The sequence below is a fragment of the Bos indicus genome, chromosome 26, assembly GCF_029378745.1.
Source record: "Bos indicus isolate NIAB-ARS_2022 breed Sahiwal x Tharparkar chromosome 26, NIAB-ARS_B.indTharparkar_mat_pri_1.0, whole genome shotgun sequence".
In the NCBI taxonomy this organism is placed as follows: Eukaryota; Metazoa; Chordata; class Mammalia; order Artiodactyla; family Bovidae; genus Bos; species Bos indicus.
Window position 1 is genome coordinate 9,068,920 of NC_091785.1, and position 19,983 is coordinate 9,088,902.

Sequence of the window (19,983 nt, forward strand, 5' to 3'; positions counted from 1 at the left end):
CCAGGTGACTGCTGACTGGGTTTGTGACAACTCGAGCCCTGAGAACGGAAGCCAGAAGGGAGAGCAGAAAAGTGCCCCATTCCCCGTATGACGGTGGCTTCACCACCCTCTCACCCGCAGAGCCTCACACTGCAGTGGCGAAGGGAAGATGGTTTAACATGAAGGCGTTATCAGTAACACATCTCAGTGACTGACCTCAAGCTCGCCAGAAAATCAGTGATTTCAGGTCAAGGATGTAGCCAGTAACGGGTATAATGGACAAAATCTGACTTCACAGGTGGTTGATCGTGTCTGTTAAGGAGTCACTGTTTTTATAGTCCTCTTATGAGCATTTATAAAACTTAATGAGAGAGTCGATATGGCTTGACTATTTTGCTAGGATACTGTACGCTAGTCAAAGAGCAGGAACCATATCTGCCTAGTTTATCCCTGTGTCACCAGCACCCGGCAGGGCTCCTGGCGCATAGGAGGCTCCCAACCAGTGTTTTCTGAAGAGTGTATTTCTCACGAATGCTGTATAGAACTCTTTATACATAACAATGTGTTTTGGAAAACTTTCTACAAATATTCCTCTGGTAATCTTCTTTTTAAGGGTTGCCCAGTATTCCATTATTTGGATATGTGTCATTTGCTTAACCAACCCCAAACTGTTGTATACTAGCTTTTCAACTTTTCACTATGACAAACATCTCTGTGATAAATAATGGTCTTAATTATTTCTTAAAATAAACCCCTAGAGTAGAATTGCTGAATCAAATAACAGGATTAATGCCTTTCCTCTTAAAGTTACCCTCATCTTGAGCACCAACTGTCATGAACTCTATTATTTGGGTAAACTACTGTGGAAGTCTCAAGCAGAGGAGTCTCCTAAGACAGGAGACTTTGACATCAACAGCCAAAGTCCTACACTGTCCTCTCTAGACCTGTGTACCCATCAGACCCAGAAATCTGAGAAGCAGTATCTGCTCAAGTGGTCTGCTCTCCTCCCGAGGCTCAGCCTTCTCCTGCTCCGTGGAGGACAAAAGCGCACTGCAGCATCACACACGCCTCCCCTCCTCCTCTGCCAGGGAGCTGGCTGGTCTTCCACCATGCTAGCTTCATCTTGTGCTTCTTTTCTCCCAGAGGAATAACTGAATGTGTTCCCACCATAAGACATAGCAATGTCAAGTCCCAGATAACTGTGCTGAGGCTCTCAGCCTGTGTCTGCCTCCCCGCTTTAGGCAAATCACATCTCATTAGTTCCTCTAAAAGGGGGACAGACAGCAATAAGGAGAAGCCCTCAATGGCCCAATTCTATCTTTTCATCCACTTTCATAAAAATAAACCTTTCAGAGCTCTTCCCGGTGGATTTAATGAAAGCTTTAGACACTCTCGCCAGAAAAATGCACACCCAGAATGACAAACCGGATTTAAGTGGCTTCCTGAAATTCACCTATGGACCCCGATAAGAACCCCCGAACCACTGATTGGGTCTTCAAACCCATGGCCAAAAGGAGGCCTGAGATATTCCTGGGGTGTTCATGCGACCCTATCTCTGTCTCTAAAATCAGAGGGAGGGGAAAGTCCACCATGTCCAGGGCCCCTTGGAAACCTGGAAGTCAGCTCAGCACAACTGCTGCTAACTCTCCAGGGCCTTTCAAAGGAACTCAGGTGTCACTGCACAAAGAGTGGCAGTGCAGCAGATGCCGACGACCCACCCTCTGAGGGGCACAGAGCCCTTCCACGGCACAGGAAGGCTTTGACTCCCGACCTGCTGCCAGGCCTCACACTTGCTACCTTGACCGTGGTGTTCACCCTGTCACCAAGAACACTCCACGCACACAGAGACTTTGTTCACACCTGTATCCTCAGCCTCGTCCAAGCCGGAGATGCTGGTCCCAGTGAGTCTGAAGGCCTATACCAGAGACCGAAGCTGCCACGGAGGCTCCCACGGAGGGCAGCGACATGCATGGGCCATTCTGTGCACCTGGGACCTTCGGGTAAGGAGACTGAGGTCAAACGCGGGGAACGGGCACAGGCTCTGGGATAAGACGAGGAAGAAAAACAAGGGATCGGATGACAGACCGCAAGGTAAAAAAATCCCAGCAGCTCACGGCCACTGAGCTGGGGACAGACGGACAGTCCCAGGGCACCAGCTCTCAGTCTCCCTCATGGACCCCCTAGTCAAGCGCATGGACAACCGTAACCCTCTGCCACCACCTCCGTCACCTCACAGCCAGGAAGCAGCCCCCCACAGCCTCCTGCATGCACCAAGGGCCTCAGGTGACAACACTGTGACGCAGTGCTTAATACTGCCATTTCCCACAGGAGAAGGTCCATGCCTCAAAAGGACAGCACCTGTCCCCTCTTGCCCTCTCTTGGTCTCAGGTGACCGCAGCAGCCTGTCTCAGGCTAAAGGCCACGGATTTTCCCTCAGGACAAAATGTTTCTCTCAGGATACCGAGCAGGCCGGCCGGAGGCTCTCCTCTCCTCTTCCACTCACCCAGCCTGCCCATCCCTCCTGGTTTCCCTCAGAGCAATAGTCTCTGCCCTTCTGGCCTCAAGCCCCCTTTTCAGACTAAGTCGCTTCAGTCGTGTCCGACTCTGTGCGACCCCACAGACAGCTTTTCAGACTGGCCTCAGGCAAACCCTCAGCCTGTGTTTGCCGGAAGGGTAAAAGCACCTCTCCCCTCCAGCTGCTTTTTCTCTCCCCTTTTTGATCCTCTGGCCTCTGCTACTGTCCCCCGCAGCTGGAAGGGGGAGCCCTTCGGCCAACCCTCCCCTCCTCCTCAGGGGACAGTCTTTGTGACTCTCTCTCCACCTCTCAGCTCCTGGGACTTTTTCCTTCCACCCCCAAACGTCACTTGACCTGTGACCCTTGGAAGTTCCATTCCTAACCTGAGTATCATCCAACCAGCCCCGCCCGCCCCACCCCCACCAGCTTAGCTAAAGAGCACCCCCCACCCTCACCCCATAACCTGAGATTAATGGTAACATCCCATAGGCTTTGTCCTCAGGTAACATTTGTTATAACATCCTTTGCGGATTCACACAGCGGGCCCGTGAATCAAGCACTGAACACTGCACATTTTGCACCTTTAGCTCAGACAGCCTGCCAGAAGGGACATGGATCACAAGCTGTAAAACACAATAGTGGAGAATCAACCGCTTACTGCTGTTTCTATAAAGTGGTTTGGATACACAACTAACAGGATCCGGGAAGGCCCTTCTGAAATAACTTTTTTTATTAAAAGAATAATAAACGGCTGATGAAAGGGACTTCGCCAGTCACTCTTTCAGGTGTCCCCCAGTGACAGGACTCACGGATGTGGGGACCAGGAGACTAGTAGTCAGCTAATCCAAGCTCTCCACTTACAGATAAGGAAGCTGAGGTCCAAGTTCACCAAGTCATAGCCCGGCTGGCAGGGTATTTGTAAAGGCATTAAGGAGAGGAGGGGGAGGAAGAAGGGAGGACAAGGAAAGTGAGAAGTGCAAACCACCGAAAACAGAACTGAAACTGGAATTTAGCACTTTGCCAGAAACTAAGGGCAAACAGAACCTTGCTTTTAATAAAGAATCTTCCTTTTAAAAGCTGATATACCTTAAAGATAGAAAGCCATTCATCTTCTGCAGGTTTTATGTTCCTAGAAAATAGCTAAAAATTAGCCACAGTTGTCAGTCAACTGGCACGCACCCCCTGACCTCCTGAGTGGCTCAGAAGGGCACTCCCAGCTCCGGATTCTTACAGCGTCTGTGGGCCCTCTGCAGTCAAAATCCCCTCGCTTAAAATGGAAACCACAAAAACAAAAGGAAACAAAACCAAAATATGCCAGATCTAGTTCCATCTGTGCTACCCTATGGTGTCAGCGTCTCACGTGCTCTGGCACGTGGGGAACCAGGAGTGGGCCACCTCCCTGTCCAGCTCCCCTGGCCCACCCCAGGGGGCTTGGTGTGCAGCTGCCATCCTGTGCCCACCACTTGGTGGTGGCTTTACCTGCAGATGTGCCTGTCTCCCCCACGAGCCCCTTGGGAACCCAGACCCCGTCTCACGCATTTCTGCATCTCAAGGCCCCACAGGGGTCTGGCCCATAGCTGACCCCCAGCACACGTTCACCCTCCACTGCTGTAAAGCCCAGGTTGAGAACACCTGGCCTGTCTGGCCGCCCCAGTCTCCCTTGGCCCTCTCCCATCCTCTCTGCCCTGCCACATCACCTCACCAAGCAAACCAGCTAATCCCAGCTGCTGGGGCCACAGGAGAGCCCCGACAACGAGCACAGGGAAAACTCTGGAACGTTTCCTCCCAGTTTACCTGCACGATCTTCTCTGAGGTGATCCTAAGTCACCATCTCCTAAAAAACCTTTCAATCTGAAAATGTTCTGATTCCTCAGTTTCCCGTGTAACACTGCTGAGATGAGGGAAATGCCGTCTTTTTTAATCGCAAAACAGAAAACTTCGCCTGGAGTAACAGTGGATCATGCATTTGGTGAGGGCTTTCCACCTGCGAGCTAAATGTGGACACAATGTGGCTATTTTACCTCACAGCTGGAGACAGGCACAGCCCTTCTCTTTAAGTGCTTTCCTACAAACAGGTAATTTTCTACTACAATTAGTCCCGTCAAATAAGACAATCTTCTGTCTCTCTACTATCAGGCTATGCATCGTCATACATTTTTAATTTCTCCACGTATAAAGTTTCCCAAACGGGTAAAACGATGGACACCAAGCCTTTTTGTGCCTATGGAAGGGAGTGGGGAGGGTAGAAAATAACAAAATAAAAACAAATCAGGCATCTTCCTAGGATGAAATGCACCAGATGGCACTTCATGCTTCTAATATTAAGCCTTAACTTGCATTTCCAAATTTTCTCTCCACCCTGGGTCCTCATCCATCTAACCCATATCAGAAAACACTGGCAAGGACAGAAAGCATTTTCTCCACTGCCCTGGCCTGGCTCAGACATCCCTCTGCTGGCCTAGATAAACTGGACCACGTGAGTTCAGTTTTTATTTCATGAGGTGGACAGTATTTAAAATTTCTGAATCGGCAATCGTCTCACCTGACTGTAAGTAGAAGTAAGAGCAGCTGACTTCACTTATGTGAGTACTGATTATGGAAGTGGTTCTCAGAGTGGTCCCAGGCCAGTAGCACCAGCATGATCCGGGAACATGTTAGACATGTAAACCATCAGGTCCCAGCCCAAGCTATCGACACTTGCCTCCAAAACTCTGGTGGAAGTGGACCCAGCACAAGCGCTTTAACAAGCCTCCAGGTGATTCTAATATGTGCTGAAATCTGAGAACCATCAATGTAGGCTGATAAACCTCCAAGGTCACGGGATTGCCCTGCTAGGCTAACGTGTGTTTCCCGATTCTATGTAATTATAATGGCGCCATACCAACAGCACTTACCCTGGTAAGTGCTGCCAACTGGCAAAGGCCTCAAACACTAAACTTCCTCAGGGCCCTCCTACTTAGTTGGGCAAATTACTTGTACTCCACACTCATGTCTAAAAGGGGATAATAATAACAGCCATCTTACAGGACGGTCACAAGAGTCCAGGGCTTACATAGGGTCTGGCACACAGTTAATCTTCAACAAGTATGAACCCCTGTAATTACTACACCTTTGCTAAAAGGTTTAATCAAAATAGGAATACAGCAAAATAAAACCTGCTTTTAGCATGCTAATGTGAAACAGGAAAAGATGAACATCACATCTCCTTATAGGACATCAACTACACCCCAGCGACTCAGTGAGTAAGAGACTAACATCACCCTGAACTCTCACCTTTTTCCAATGGACTTTCCTTCAAAACTACCCTTCTAACTTCCTCCTTTTTTCTCTATAAAATAGCATTCCTCTCCTTTACCTGTTGGACTTGCCTATGATTTTTGCCATGGCTTGCTTGTCCTGAACTGCAAGTCTCTGCTATTCCCAAGGGACTTCCCTGGTGGCTCAGACGGTATAGAATCTATCTGCCTGCAATGCAGGAGGCCCAGGTTCAATCACCTGCCTGAGGACATTCAGGACCAAGAGACAGCACCTGAGAGACAGTGCCTGGCTTCACAGTCTATCATGCATTTACTTGCTCAGCCTACAACGTAAGTTCCCACTATATGCCCGGCAATCTACTGGGGAAAAAAAAAAATTCTCTCTACAGGACTGTGCCTCCAGCAGTCTTTCTGGACATCCAACAACTCTGGGGCATAAGGCCTCACACACCTCAAGGGAGACACGAGAGGAAGGCAATGAATATTAGCAACAGTAGTCATAAGAACAGCATTTATACTGTGATGACCTTCTGCCAGGAACTAAGCACCTGACAAAGGTTTACTTACGGTCCTCAACCTCTGAGGTACCTGCTGTTATGAGACCCACCAGTGAGGGTTAGGGAAACTGAGGCATGGAAGGCCTGCATAGCTTGCCTAAGGTTCCACAGCTCCTAGATAGTAAGGCCAAGACTTAAGCCCAGGAACAGTGCTCTTAACCTCTATATTAAATGACAGAGAGCTGTTAGTTACCTAGGCAATACTAGTCACTTATCACTGATTCCAAAGCAATGACTTTTAAGTCAAAATTCAGGCACAAAATCTACTGTCATATCGTTCAATACCAGGCTCCCGAAATCTTGGACAGAAATGCTAATTACACTTTGTTTCTCAGGCCCCTTCACTATCCTGTAATCTAATTCTACTCAAGTCAAGTAAAAACTCTTCCAGACTGGACAGCTACATGCAAAAGAATGAAATTAGAACATACACTAAAGTTATATACAAAAGTAACCTCAAAATGAACTTAAGACCTAAATGTAAATAAAACTCCTAGAGGGGAACATAGACAGAACACTCTTTCACATAAATCACAGCAATATCCATTTTTGGATCTGTCTCCTAGAATAATAGAAATAAAAACAAAAATAAACAACTGGAATTTAATTAAATTTATAAGCTTTTGCACAGCAAAGGAAACCATAAACAAAATGAAAAGACAACATACAAGTTGCTGCTGCTGCTGCTAAGTCGCTTCAGTCGTGTCCGACTCTGTGCGACCCCATAGACGGCAGCCCGTCAGGCTCCACCGTCCCTGGGATTCTCTAGGCAAGAACACTGGAGTGGGTTGCCATTTCCTTCCCCAATGCATGAAAGTGAAAAAATAAAGTGAAGTCGCTCAGTTGTGTCCGACTCCTAGCGACCCCATGGACTGTAGCCCACCAGGCTCCTCCGTCCATGGGATTTTCCAGGCAAGAGTACTGGAGTGGGTTGCCATTGCCTTCTCTGAACCTACAAGCTAGGAGAAAAATATTTGCAAACAATGTTACCGACAAGGGCTTAATTTCCAAAATATACAAACAGCTCATACAGCTTAATAGCAAAAAAAAAAAAAAAAAACTCCCTATCAAAACAGGCAGAAGACCTAAATAAACATTTCTCCAAAGAAGAGATATAGATGGCCAACAGGCATGTGAAAAGATGCTCAACATTGCTAACTATTAAAGCAATGAAAATCAAAACTACAATAAGGTATCACCTCACACCAATCATTAAAAAGTCTACAGGTAACAGATGCTGGAGAGGGTGCAGAAAAAAGGAATCCTCCTACACTGCTGGTGGGAATGTAAATTGATACAGTGACTATGGACTACAGTATGGAGATTCCTTAAGGAAGTAAAAACAGAGTTATTATATGATCCTGAGATCCTAATCCTGAGCAAATATCTGGCATATCCTGGACATACATATATATCATATATATCTAATTTGAAAAGATATATGCACTCCAATGTTCATCATAGCACTATTTACAACAGCCAAGATATGGAAGCAAGCTAAATGTTCACTGAGAGGTAAGTGGATAAAGAAGATGTGGTGTATACATATATACACCATATATATATATACACATACATATATATAAAATCAGCCGTAAAAAAGAATGAAATAATGCCATTTGCAGCAACATGGAGGACATAGGGACTTCCCCAGTGGCTCAGCAGTAAAGAATCCACCTGCAATGCAGGAGACCCGGGTTTGATCCCTGGGTCAGGAAGGTCCCCAGAAGGAGGGCATGGCAACCCATTCCGGGACTCTTGCTTAGAGAATCCCATGGACAGAGGAGCCTGCCAGGCTATAGTCCATGGAGTCGCAAAGAGTCGGGCATGATGAAGCAACTGAGCACACACTCACACACAGATGGACCTAGACATGTTGTGAGCTAAGTCAGATATTTGTCTTATGTGAGGTAAGACAAATATCATGTAACATCAATTACATGTGGAATCTGAAAAAATGACACAAAAGAACTTACTTACAAAACAGAAATAGACTCACAGATATAGATACAAACGCATGGTTACCAGAGGGGGTAGCAGGAGGGGGACGGGTGGGGAGGTGGGTGACAAATTAGGAGTTTGGGATTAACATACACACATTACTATATATAAAGTAGGTAAACAAAGATGTTCTGTTTAGCACAGAAAGCTATATATAGTATAACAACATATAATGGAAAAGAATCTGAAAAAGAATACATGTATGTGTATGTGTAAAATTTAATCTCTTTGCTGTACACTTGAAACTAACACAACATTGTAAATTAACTATACTTAAATTTAAAAGACTCTTGCTCTTTGGAAGAAAAGTTATGACCAACCTGCTGCTGCTGCTGCTGCTGCTGCTAAGTCGCTTCAGTCGTGTTCGACTCTGTGCAACCCCATAGACGGCAGCCCAGCAGGCTCCTCTGTCCCTGGGATTCTCCAAGCAAGAACACTGGAGTGGGTTGCCATTTCCTTCTCCAATGCACGAAAGTGAAAATGAAAGTGAAGTCGCTCAGTCGTGCCTGACTCTTAGCGACCCCATGGACTGCAGCCTACTAGGCTGCTTCATCCATGGGATTTTCCAGGCCAACCTAGACAGCATATTAAAAAGCAGAGACATTACTTTGCCAACAAAGGTCCATCTAGTCAAGGCTATGGTTTTTCCAGTAGTCATGTATGGATGTGAGAGTTGGACTATAAAGAAAGCTGAGCACAAAACAATTGATGCTTTTGAGCTGTGGTGTTGGAGAAGACTCTTGAGAGTCCTTTGGACTGCAAGGAGATCCAACCAGTCCAACCTAAAGGAGATCAGTCCTGGGTGTTCATTGAAGGGACTGATGTTGAAGCTGAAACTCCAATACTTTGGCCACCTGATGCGAAGAGCTGATTCATTTGAAAAGACCCTGATGCTGGGAAAGATTGAGGGCAGGAGGAGAAGGGGACGACAGAGGATGAGATGGTTGGATGGCATCACCAACTCAATGGACATGGGTTTGGGTAGACTCTAGGAGTTGGTGATGGACAGGGAGGCCTGGCATGCTGTGGTTCATGGGGTTGCAAAGAGTCGGACACGACTGAGCAACTAAACTGAACTGAACTGAAATTTTAAAAATTAATAAAAAACCACTCCTCACCGAGCAGCATTTCTCCCTACTCCTTACTGCCCTGGCACCATACCACTTAACCTTGATTATAAGCCATCTGCCACAGAGAGTTCCTTAATTGTTTCTTTCTTTTTTTTTTTTAAGATTTTTGATAGGGACCATTTGTAAAGTCTTTATTGAATTTGTTACAACATTGCTTCTGTTTTATGTTTTGGTTTTTCAGCCACAAGGCATGTAAGATCTTGGCTCCCAGACCACGGATCAAATCGCCATCTCTGTGCAGGAAGGCAAAGCCCCACTGGACCAACAGGGAAGTCCCTTACTGTGTCTTATATGTTGGTCTTTCTTCCCCAGTCACAACGAGGTAGAAGCATGGACTTACATGAGTACACTTGGGGAGCGTTACACAGTTAATCAGTAGGCTTGTTCACTTTGCTTTTCTGACACTTCTTTATTATCAGTCCCTAAGAAGCAGAAGTATGAAGTCTGTTCTATTTAAAGTCAGCACTAGGGGAGGCACTGGGCTTCCCTGGTGGCTCAGCTGGTAAAGAATCCGCCAGCAATGCGGGAGACCTGGGTTCGGTCCCTGGGTTGGGAAGATCCCCTGGAGAAGGAAAAGGCTACCCACTCTAGTATTCTGGCCTGGAGAATTCCATGGGCTGTAAGTATAGTCTATGGGGTCACAAAGAGTCAGACACGACTGAGCGACTTTCACTCACAGGAGGTATACGACACCTACATTCACTAACCAGCAAATGTTTCAAAGTTGTACTCCCTGCCTCTCCTACATTATCTCATTTAAAGCCCTCAGCGGCTCAGCAGCCTTGGGGAGGAGGCTGCAGGCATCCAGCCTGAGGAAGGAGAAACCTGGGGCCACCAAAGGAGAGAACTTGCCCAGTGTCACTTAAGGCAAGTGAATGGAGAATGGAGATTGAAACAAGATCTGTCTCCCAAGCCCATACACTCTGCCTTCCTCTAAAGTTCAGACTAAGTCCAGGTTCAAATTCTCCTCAAAACAATACATTACTTTTGTTTTAAAACAAAATCTTACGATAGAGAAAATTTAAGCTCAATTGAATGTCATTAGAAAAAGATGGGACCACTATGCTCATGGACAGCATTACAACTAGGGAGGAAGAGGTGTCGACTCTCCCCCATGTTAGACTATACATTCAACGCAATGCCACTGCGTTTCTAAGACGTTGTTAAGAATTTGATAAGCATTCCAAAATGTATATGAAAGAGGAAAGGTCCACAAATAAATAAGCTCTGAAATGCAAGACACTGCAGAGCTACAATAATAAAAATAATCTGGCACAGAAATAGATGACTGGGACAGAATAGAGAACTTAAACCCTGTGAAGAATCTCAAAATCTGAAAATGCAAACGAACCTGTTTGTGGCAGAAAGCAAACCAGTGGTGGCCTCCTGAGTCTGGAGACAAAAGTGAGAGGAAAGGCAAATGAGAAGTTGTAGTGTGAGGGCAATGGTCTGGATCTTGATTGTGGTGGTTTCAGAGGTACACATCCTGTCAAAATTCATCAAACTGGGGGCTTCCCTAGAGCCTCAGATGGTAAAGAATCTGCCTGCAGTGCAGGAGACCCTGGTTCGATCCCTGGGTCAGGAAGATCCCCTAGAGAAGGGAATGGCTACCCTCTCCAGTATTCTTGCCTGGAGAATTCCATGGACAGAGTAGCATGGCGGATTACAGTCCACCAGGTCACAAAGAGTTGGACACCTCTGAGCAACTAACACTTTCACTTTCTGGTGGTCCAGTGGTTAAGACTCCATGCTCCTACTGCAGAGGGTGCAGGTTCAACCCCTTGTTGAGGAAGTTCCACGTAGCATGAGATGTGGCCAAGGCCAAAAAAAAAAAAAAAACCATTAGATTGTACACTTTAAATATACAAGTGAAGTTTACCAATCATAGATTATAAATCAATAAAGTAGAAGAAAATAAACATAAGGGAATCTGATGAATGATAGAGGCAGTTCCACATTTATCCCTAAAATACTAGGGATATAGTTTAATGATTTGGGGGAAACTGGCTCACAAAATGGAGAAGGCGACGGCACCCCACTCCAGTACTCTTGCCTGGAAAATTCCATGGACGGAGCAGCCTGGTGGACTGCAGTCCATGGGGTAGTGAAGAGTCGGACATGACTGAGCAACTTCACTTTCACTTTTCACTTTCATGCATTGGAGAAGGAAATGGCAACCCACTCCAGTTTTTCTTGCCTGGAGAATCCCACGGACGGGGGAGCCTGGTGGGCTGCCATCTATGGGGTCACACAGAGTCTGACACGACTGAAGTGACTTAGCAGTAGCAGGCTCACAAAATGGAAAGGAAAAAAATAACACCGAATTCCTTACTTATACCATGTATTAAGACAAACCTCAAACAGATCACAGCCGTCATTGTGAAGGTAAAAGTAGGCAGTTGATAAAAGAAACTACAGAATATATTTGTAACTTGGAGTAAGGAAGAACATCTTAAGATTCTTACTGTGAAAAAGGCAAAAAGTAATGGCATTGGGCTGTATCAAAATTTTAAATTTCTGAAATTACCACTGAAATTGTCAAGAAGCAACAGCTAGAACTAGACATGGAACAACAGACTGGTTCCAAATCGGGAAAGGAGTACGTCAAGGCTGTATGTTGTCACCCTCCTTATTTAACTTCTATGTGGAGCGCATCATGCAAAATGCCGACTGGATGAAGCACAAGCTGGGATCAAGATTGCAGGGAGAAATATCAATAACATCAGATATGCAGATGACACAACCCTTATAGCAGAAAGCAAAGAGGAACTAAAGAGCCTCTTGATGAAAGTGAAAAAGGAGAGTGAAAAAGCTGGCTTAAAACTCAACATTCAAAAAACTAAGATCGTGGCATTCAATCCCATCAATTCATGGCAAATAGATGGGGAAACAATGGAAACAGTGACAGACTTTATTTTCTTGGGCTCCAAATCACTGCAAATGGTGACTGCAGCCATAAGATTAAAAGACGCTTGCACCTTGGAAGAAAAGCTATGACAAACCTAAACAGTGTATTAAAAAGCAGAGACATTTCTGACAAATTCTGTCTAGTCAAAGATATGGCTTTTCCAGTAGTCATGTATGGATGTGAGAGCTGGACTATAAAGAAAGCTGAGTGCTGAATAATTGATGCTTTTGAACCGTGGTATTGGAGAAGATTCTTGAGAGTCCCTTGGACTAAAAGGAGATCAAACCAGTCAATCCTAAAGGAAATCGGTCCTGAATATTCATGGGAAAAACTGATGCCAAAGCTGAAACTCCAATACTTTGGCCACCTGATGTGAAGAACTGACTCATTGGAAAAGACCCTGGTGCTGGGAAAGATTGAAGGCAAGAGGAGAAGGGGACAACAGAGGATGAGATGGTTGGATGGTATCACCGACTCGATAGACATGAGTTTGAGCAAGCTCTGAGAGTTGCTGATAGACAGGGAAGCCTGGCGTGCTGCAGTCCATGGGGTGGCAAAGGGTCGGACACAACTGAGCAAGTGAACTGAACAGAACCATTGACAATCTCATTCTGCCTTTAGATGACAGAAGGAAATTAATATCCAAAATATGTAAGACATCTGCAAATCAACACATTAGAAAAACAGATTAAAGTCAAAGAAATTGTAAAAACTAACAAATACATTAAAAGGTGCTTAAATTCATTAAGAAATTACCTAAATTCACATTACAACAATAAGGAGCCACTTTATAGCCATCAAGTACTGAAAAAATTAGAAAGATGGTTAATACCAACCACTAGAGAGGATGTGGTGAATCAGGAATCCGTCATGCACTGCGGTGAGAGTGTCAGCCAATCCAGCCACACTGGAGACTAACTTGGCAGTATTTAGTAAAAATCAGGGTTTGTTCTCTTTAACCCAGCCTTCCCACTCCTGGGTACATACACTTAGAGCAGTGGTCTTCAAACTTTCCTAGGCAACAGTCTCCAAGCTTGTTCGTTGTTCAGTCACTAAGTCGAGCCTGACTCTCTGAGATCCCATGGACTGCAGCACACCCAAGACTTGCCCTAAAACACAAACTGATGGTCTCTGTCCCCAGGGTTTCTGATTCAAGAGGTCTAGGTTAGATCCTGATTGTATCTTCCCAGGTGAGGCTGATGCTGCTGAGTGTGGACCACTGTAAGAACCACTGCCCTAGAGATAGTCTCACAGGTATCATTAAGAGATGCTCCAGGATATTCCTTCATCACAGCTTTGCTCATGGTAGCAGGAATGGAGGTGAGCTAAGTGTACATAATTAGAAAAATGGTGAGATTAGTGGGTATATAGCAGGCCAGCCATACCATACTGGATAAACCTATGCCAACCACAGGTAGCAAATACATTGCTGAATGAAATTCTTCCAACTTTTATGAATGTCTGAAAATTTCCATAATAAAAGTTTTAATATTGAATGGAAAAGCAACTGAATGAAACTATAGCAGCACAGCACTATTTACCTAAACTAAAAATATGCACACAACACCTTTGACAAGGATACAGACATACCCCAGAACACCCAACGCGAGAGGAAGTTCCTCTGACAAAGAGGGAATGAGACTGGGAAAGAAGGAAAAATACAAAACAAGAAAGGGGCTTTGTACAGGGAGATCTGGTGTCCCAAATTGAGGAATGTTAACTCAACCCCAGCACCAGAAAGTCTAAAAGGTGAAAACCACTTCAGTTACATCTACATTTAACGTTTGCTTCAGTGAAAGCCCCCAGCAGCTTTGTGGGTTAAGCGGGACAGATCAGCTTGCTGTGGAAAGAGAGAAGGGGAATCTTTCTGAAATACATGATTAGGGTGATTTCAGATCCCCCAAATTCAACCTGCTACTGAGCCCTGTGTGACATATTGGTTTTAAAAACAAGTTGGGATGCTTAGCTTTTGGCAAAAGATACATGTGTCTACATCTGTGTCTGTGTCTCTTGTCACTATGTGTGTGCATGTGTGGGTCTGTGAATTTGTCTGAGGCCATGTGTGTGTGGTGTGTTTACTGGCGGAGGGAAGAATACTAGAGAGGGCAGCAGAGCACTCCAGCACAGACTGAGCCACACACACTGATAAGATACTTGATTCTGCTTTACTGAAACCAGAAGTCATAGTTACAAAACCAAGCCATCTCCCTGACCCCACTCACTGTTCTCTTCCCCTTTCTTCATCCGCACCTCCCCCACATCCAGTGCTGCTTCCCAACTCCCCTGTCTAAATGGGCTGATACGAAATATGGTCCTCTGGCAATTGGGTAGCTTATTAAAGTGGCATATTTTACAGTCAAAATTCGTGGGATGTGGTTCAGTTCAGTTGCTCAGTCGTGTCTGACTCTTTGCAACCCCGTGGACTGCAGCCAGACTTCCCTGTCCATCACCAACTCCTGGGATGGGATGTGGTAAGAGAGGATAAGTGACCATTGATATTCCCTACCAAGAGCCTTAACAGAAAGTCCAAAATCTTTAAGACTGGGCATATTTTAACAGTCCTTCCAGAAGAGATTGCTGTGGCTACAGAGACCATCCAAAAAAGGCAAAGAAAGAGCCAACTATAATCTGTCACATCCCCTTCCCCAGCATCCCCCACCAACTCCACCATTCCCCATTTTTCCAAGGACCATCGAACAATTATCATATGAAGTGGTGGGAAAGTGTATGGGACAATTAAAAAATAAAGGCCATTGTTAATAGAATTTATGTGAGAACATGCAGCAGCTTTAAGTCAGCAAGTCCATGCCAGGAAAGTATGTCTTTAGAGGAAGAAGAAACAGCTTAACAACTGGAGGAAGGAACAGAATAGCAAAGGCAAAACACAGAAAGAACACTCCAGCCGCCCTCAAAGACAGGGCCAACGATCCCCCGTGCAAATAAGCGAGAATTTTTATTTTCCAAACACTGTTTTGTCTTTTCTATGGCAGCACTTTTCATTGATAATGTGATAATAAATGCTTAGGAACTCTACAGTTGTCCTGAAACGTTTTGTACAAAATGAAGTTTTGTAAATAAAGCATTTTGATATGCAATTAGACCACTTTCTAGGTTTAAAAAAAAAAAATATATATATATATATATAACGGTTATATGTAGGAGTCTTCAAGATTTTCATGAGATAAGTTAGCAAAACACGCCTGCCTGTTTTTTCAGCTGACCTGAAGGATGTGTCACAATTTGAAAATTAAGGGGCCTCACCTGGAAAAAGTAAAAGGGTTGAGGCTTCAAGCTAAAATTGAATGTCTAAGGTCAACATAAGCAATTCTGACATTTGAAAACATACAAAGTTCTTTAGGTGTCAAAACTTACCAACAAGCTTTTATTATGAAAAATTCTTTAAATTTCAGTCGAATAAACATTTATTGAGTTAGGCACTGTGCAAAATGCTAGAGATCCTCCAATGATTAAGACACTTTTAATAATTGTGTCCTTTTAATGTCAATTTATCTATTCCTTTAATTAATTTTTTCATGCTTTCTGCTATTTGAAATAGCTCACTACCAGCAATGAAAAGTTGCAGGAATAGACCCTACTATTTAACTAAAAATGTAAATTTCTAATCTCTGAAGCAGAAACAGAAGGAACAGACTATTTCTCTGCTTTACATATTGCTTTTTCTGCACATTAACTAATAAACTGTGAGTGGTGGCAGCTGCCACTTCCTGCTATTCAGAGGGTAACAGAACTGGAGAGGTTCAAAAACATGCTACACATTTTAAGAGAGGCGGGGAAGGAACCCAAAAGACCAGGGCCTCCTGTCATACACAAAAAGCAAGATAAGGAAAGTCAGTTGCTACAGGCAGAAGTCTCCTGGAGATTCCCCAGAAGCTGGCGCTTCTGACAGCAGGCACAAGCAGCTGCCTCTGGCTTGCTTGGCCAAGGTATGGCTTCAGGGCTGGAAAGTTGCCACCTGCTGAATCACTAAACATCCCTGGGCTTCCCTTGGAGCACTGACCAGACAGGGACCCATCCCCCGCCCGGCTTCTCCCGTCAACACCTTACTCCCCGAACCAATGAAACGCCCAGCCCTCTCCCCTTCCGCACCAGCCAAAACAGTCAACCAACCTCGCTCCGTCTGGGCAGCCCTAGGCAACTCCCACCGCTGCTACGTCACTAGTCCCACTCCTCTCTTTCTGCCCGCTCGGTCCCCAGCTCCCTGAATGTTCAACCCCCGGTGCCAGGAAGCGTGGGGAGTTCACAGCACACCATGATAGGCACCTGCCACTTCCACACCCAGGGAGCCAACCCCAAAACACCCCCAAGTCTGCACGGAAAATAACCTGCAAGCAAAATAACCTGTCCAAACAGCTCTGAAGGCCCGGGAAGGTAAATGTCAACGGAGCTAGAATAGTAAGCAGGCCCCATAACACAGAAAATAAACTTCCTTTTCAGAAAAGCAGCCTTCACTCTTCGTGTCGTAAGAGTGTACCGCTGAAGTCGCTACTGTCTGAAGGTGAAATGAAACATCTGAGAAGCTCCTGCAAGGATTCTCTTCACTCCCTCCAGCCCTGGCAAGCCTCATCCCGAATTTTACTCGAAGCTCCGGAGACGGAAACAAGCTTTAACAAGAAGCCTCCAGTGTGTATCCGTTAGTGGACCAGGACACCGTACCAGACCCACCAGAGGAAGCAGAAAACCCGAGCCTGGGCTAAGAAGGTGGGAGAAACAGCCCTGCTGTCGCTGCTCTGCCCTTGACAAGTCGCCTCGGAATCGCGGAGACCCCTCATTCACGGGAAAAGCCGCGTCCTGGAAAGAATGTCCAGCTCCAGGCTGGCTGATGGCTCCTCCAAGGCCTTACCCCTAAGCACCCTCAAGCGTGGGGGGCAGCCCCGCCGGGTGTCAGAGCCGCCCCCAAACCTGGAGGCTGGCTCTGCGAAAGGGGTCCCACCTGTTATGTTGTCCACCGACATCGAGCGGGGGAGGGGGGGCGGGGAGGTACCCCGAAACTCAGAGTGCCTGGCCGGCTGCGATCGGACCCAGAGGTACCAACTGTCACGCCGCCACCAGGTGGGGGTAGGGCCGTGATTTGGGGTCGGATCTGCGGGTCTCCCGACACCCGCCCGCCACTGTCCGAAGGTTCTTCGGCCCCGCTACAGTCCGCTCGCCCCAAACCGACACTAGGCAGCCTTCCAGTCCGCACGCAGGACCTCTGAAAAGGTGCCCGCTGACGCCCCCGCCTTTCTCCCCGCCCCAACTAGGTCCAGGAGCCCCGCAGGCGGCCCGCCCCCTCGTCGCCCGGAGAACAGCTGCGGGACCGCCCCCCCGGCCCCACCTCGCACCCCCCGAGCGGCGGCGCGGGGGGAGTGCCAGCCAGGTACGCGCCAGGCACTGAGCGGGCTGCGCTCACGCCCCCTCGCCCCGGGGTTGCCGGCACACCTTTCCTGGCGTCAGGCCAGGCCCCGGAGGTGGGTGTCCGATCTGCTCCCCAGCGATCGGCTCTCTCCCGCCGCCCGACTCACTTGCACCGGAGTCGCGGCAGCCGCCGGAATTCCGCTCGCCGAGCCCCCAGCCGCGGAATGAAATCCGGGGCAGGGCAGCGTTGGAGCTCCGTACCCGGATTGCGCTCTCTGTCCGGCTCGCCGGGCGCTAGGAAAGAGCAGCCTTCCCTGGCCGGCCCTTCCCGCTCCCGTGCTGCCCCTCGCTGCCGCCGCCGCCGCTGCCCCGGCCGCTGCCTAGCTGGTGCGAACGCTTCCGACTAGCCACCGCGAGCCTCCCCGGCTGCCGAGCATGCCCAGTCCGCTGCCCGAGCCGGCCCAGCTGCCGGCGCTACGCAAATCCGCTCCTCCGGGTGTTCGCGGCAGCTGGGAGGGCGGGGCGGACGGGCGGGGTCTGCAGGGAGCTCGTCCCCGGACCCAGAGGGACCCCGGCCAGATCGCGCACCTAGGGGCATGCGAGGCTTGGCACCGTTATTTCATTTTCGTAGCTGAAAGCTCGGGAGGCGGCCGTTTTCTCCACCGAGGAGAGAGGCCCTGCTTGCACATTTTTCGGGGGCCGTTTAGTGAGGCCGGACGGAAGCCAGGTTTTACGGTTGGGGACAGTATTCCACTTGGGGCAAAACCAGAGTGTTGAAGAGCTGGAGCTGGTCAGAACAGAGAACGCAAACTCGGCCTTCTGGAGACCCTGTTCGCAGGCACGAGTTTGCCGGCTGACCGAGGATTCTCTTTCCCACGGAGCCTAGGAGTACAGCACTTGGAATTAACTCGTGATTGATCATATACAAACAAACAAAATTTAAATGGCGGACCTCAGACTCTACGGTTCATTTTCAAACCTCTATTCACAGACTCCCACCCCAAAAACAGGGAGCGAAGGCGAGCAAGGCCTGGAGTACCTTCAGTTGGAGGGGGGACACTCGGGCCCGCCCCTCGCCCCTTCACGGCCCCACCTCCTGCCGACCCGACGGAGCTGCGGGAAAAAGCTGGAGAGCCGGCGCACTCGGGCCGGAGCATTGCGCATGCCCAGTGGCCGGATCTGGTGCAGGTCGCTCCAAGGAAGGTTTTTTTCGGCTGCCAGAGCCGGACCCCTGCGCCCGGGAAGCGGACGCCCGGGCGAGCTCTCGGCTTTCTGCAGTGGGATCCTCCCTTCCTGTCTGTACCGCTCGGTACCCGGGTGGCGGAGAGGCAGCCTAGGGCTGCGCGTCCCGCGGGGTCCGGGACTCGGCGAGCGGGGGAGGGGGCGTGCGGCGGTGTCGCCGTGACACGTGACTGTCCGCGGCGCTCCGGGCAGCCATCTTCCGCTGGGCCCTTGGTCGGTGGGCAATCGGGACGGACCGGAGAGTTGGCAGAATGGGAGCAGAAAGCTCGGCTCCCCGCCACGCCCTCACGCCGGGCTCCAGCTTCTGCTCCGCACCTGCCTCCGCCCCGGCCGAGGGCGCTGGAATCCGGCCTCTGGCCCTAGGTTTCTGAGAGGACAGGCTCCCGCGAGGGCTAAAAACAAACGGCTGCGAAATCGAGCGGGCAGGATTCTGGGGGTGCATGGCCTGTGCTTTTTCCCAGAGGCGCAAGTTGGAGAAAGGGGCCCCCTTCTGTAAGGCAGTGACGCCGTTGCTCCAGCTGCTTCCCTGTTCTGACCTGTTCCCTGCGGAGATATGGTCGGTCGGCAGGAACATCTGGACAGAGGCCATCGCTCTCCCTGAGATGTAATATCCCCGGGCCCCGGCCAGTGCACAGCTGGAATAATGATGCTAATAGTGAACCTTTATTGATGTCCTGCCACGAACCACTTGGGGGTCCCTGTGGCCTTAGGACCGGATGAGTCGCCATCACCCGAGAATTTTTTAGAAATGCAAAATGCTAGACGTCCAGCATTTTGAATCAGAAACACTACTGGGGGAGAGGGGGTATCCTGCCACCTCAGTAAGCCCTCCAGCTGGTTCTAGTGAACATTATACTTATTTATTTCAACTAAATTTTAGGGCTCCTCACTTTATAAACGAGGAATTGAAATTTTGCCCCAGAAGAGGGTGAACTGGTCGGACAGTGTAACCCAGTGCCGACGTTTAGTCGCACCCTTCACTGGCTGCTTCACTATTACGTCACTACACTGCTCTTTCAGGGAGATTTTTAAAAAGTAC

General features: G+C 48.0%; 1 protein-coding gene across 42 annotated transcripts in view; it reads right to left on the bottom strand.

The window, feature by feature from the left end:
* The window catches only part of SGMS1 (sphingomyelin synthase 1), a 324,245-nt gene extending 306,100 nt beyond the window's left edge, over nt 1-18,145 (bottom strand). For 33 of the 42 annotated variants that reach the window (XM_070781251.1, XM_070781250.1, XM_070781226.1 and 30 more), the window contains exon 1: nt 17,870-18,145. The gene's annotated coding sequence lies outside the window, so the exon portion shown is untranslated. Of the gene's footprint in view, nt 1-1,839; nt 1,974-17,786 lie in introns of all 42 variants that reach the window. The other 9 variants (XM_070781227.1, XM_070781241.1, XM_070781239.1 and 6 more) reach the window with 3 other exon arrangements.
* Nucleotides 18,146-19,983: the final 1,838 nt, after the last annotated feature.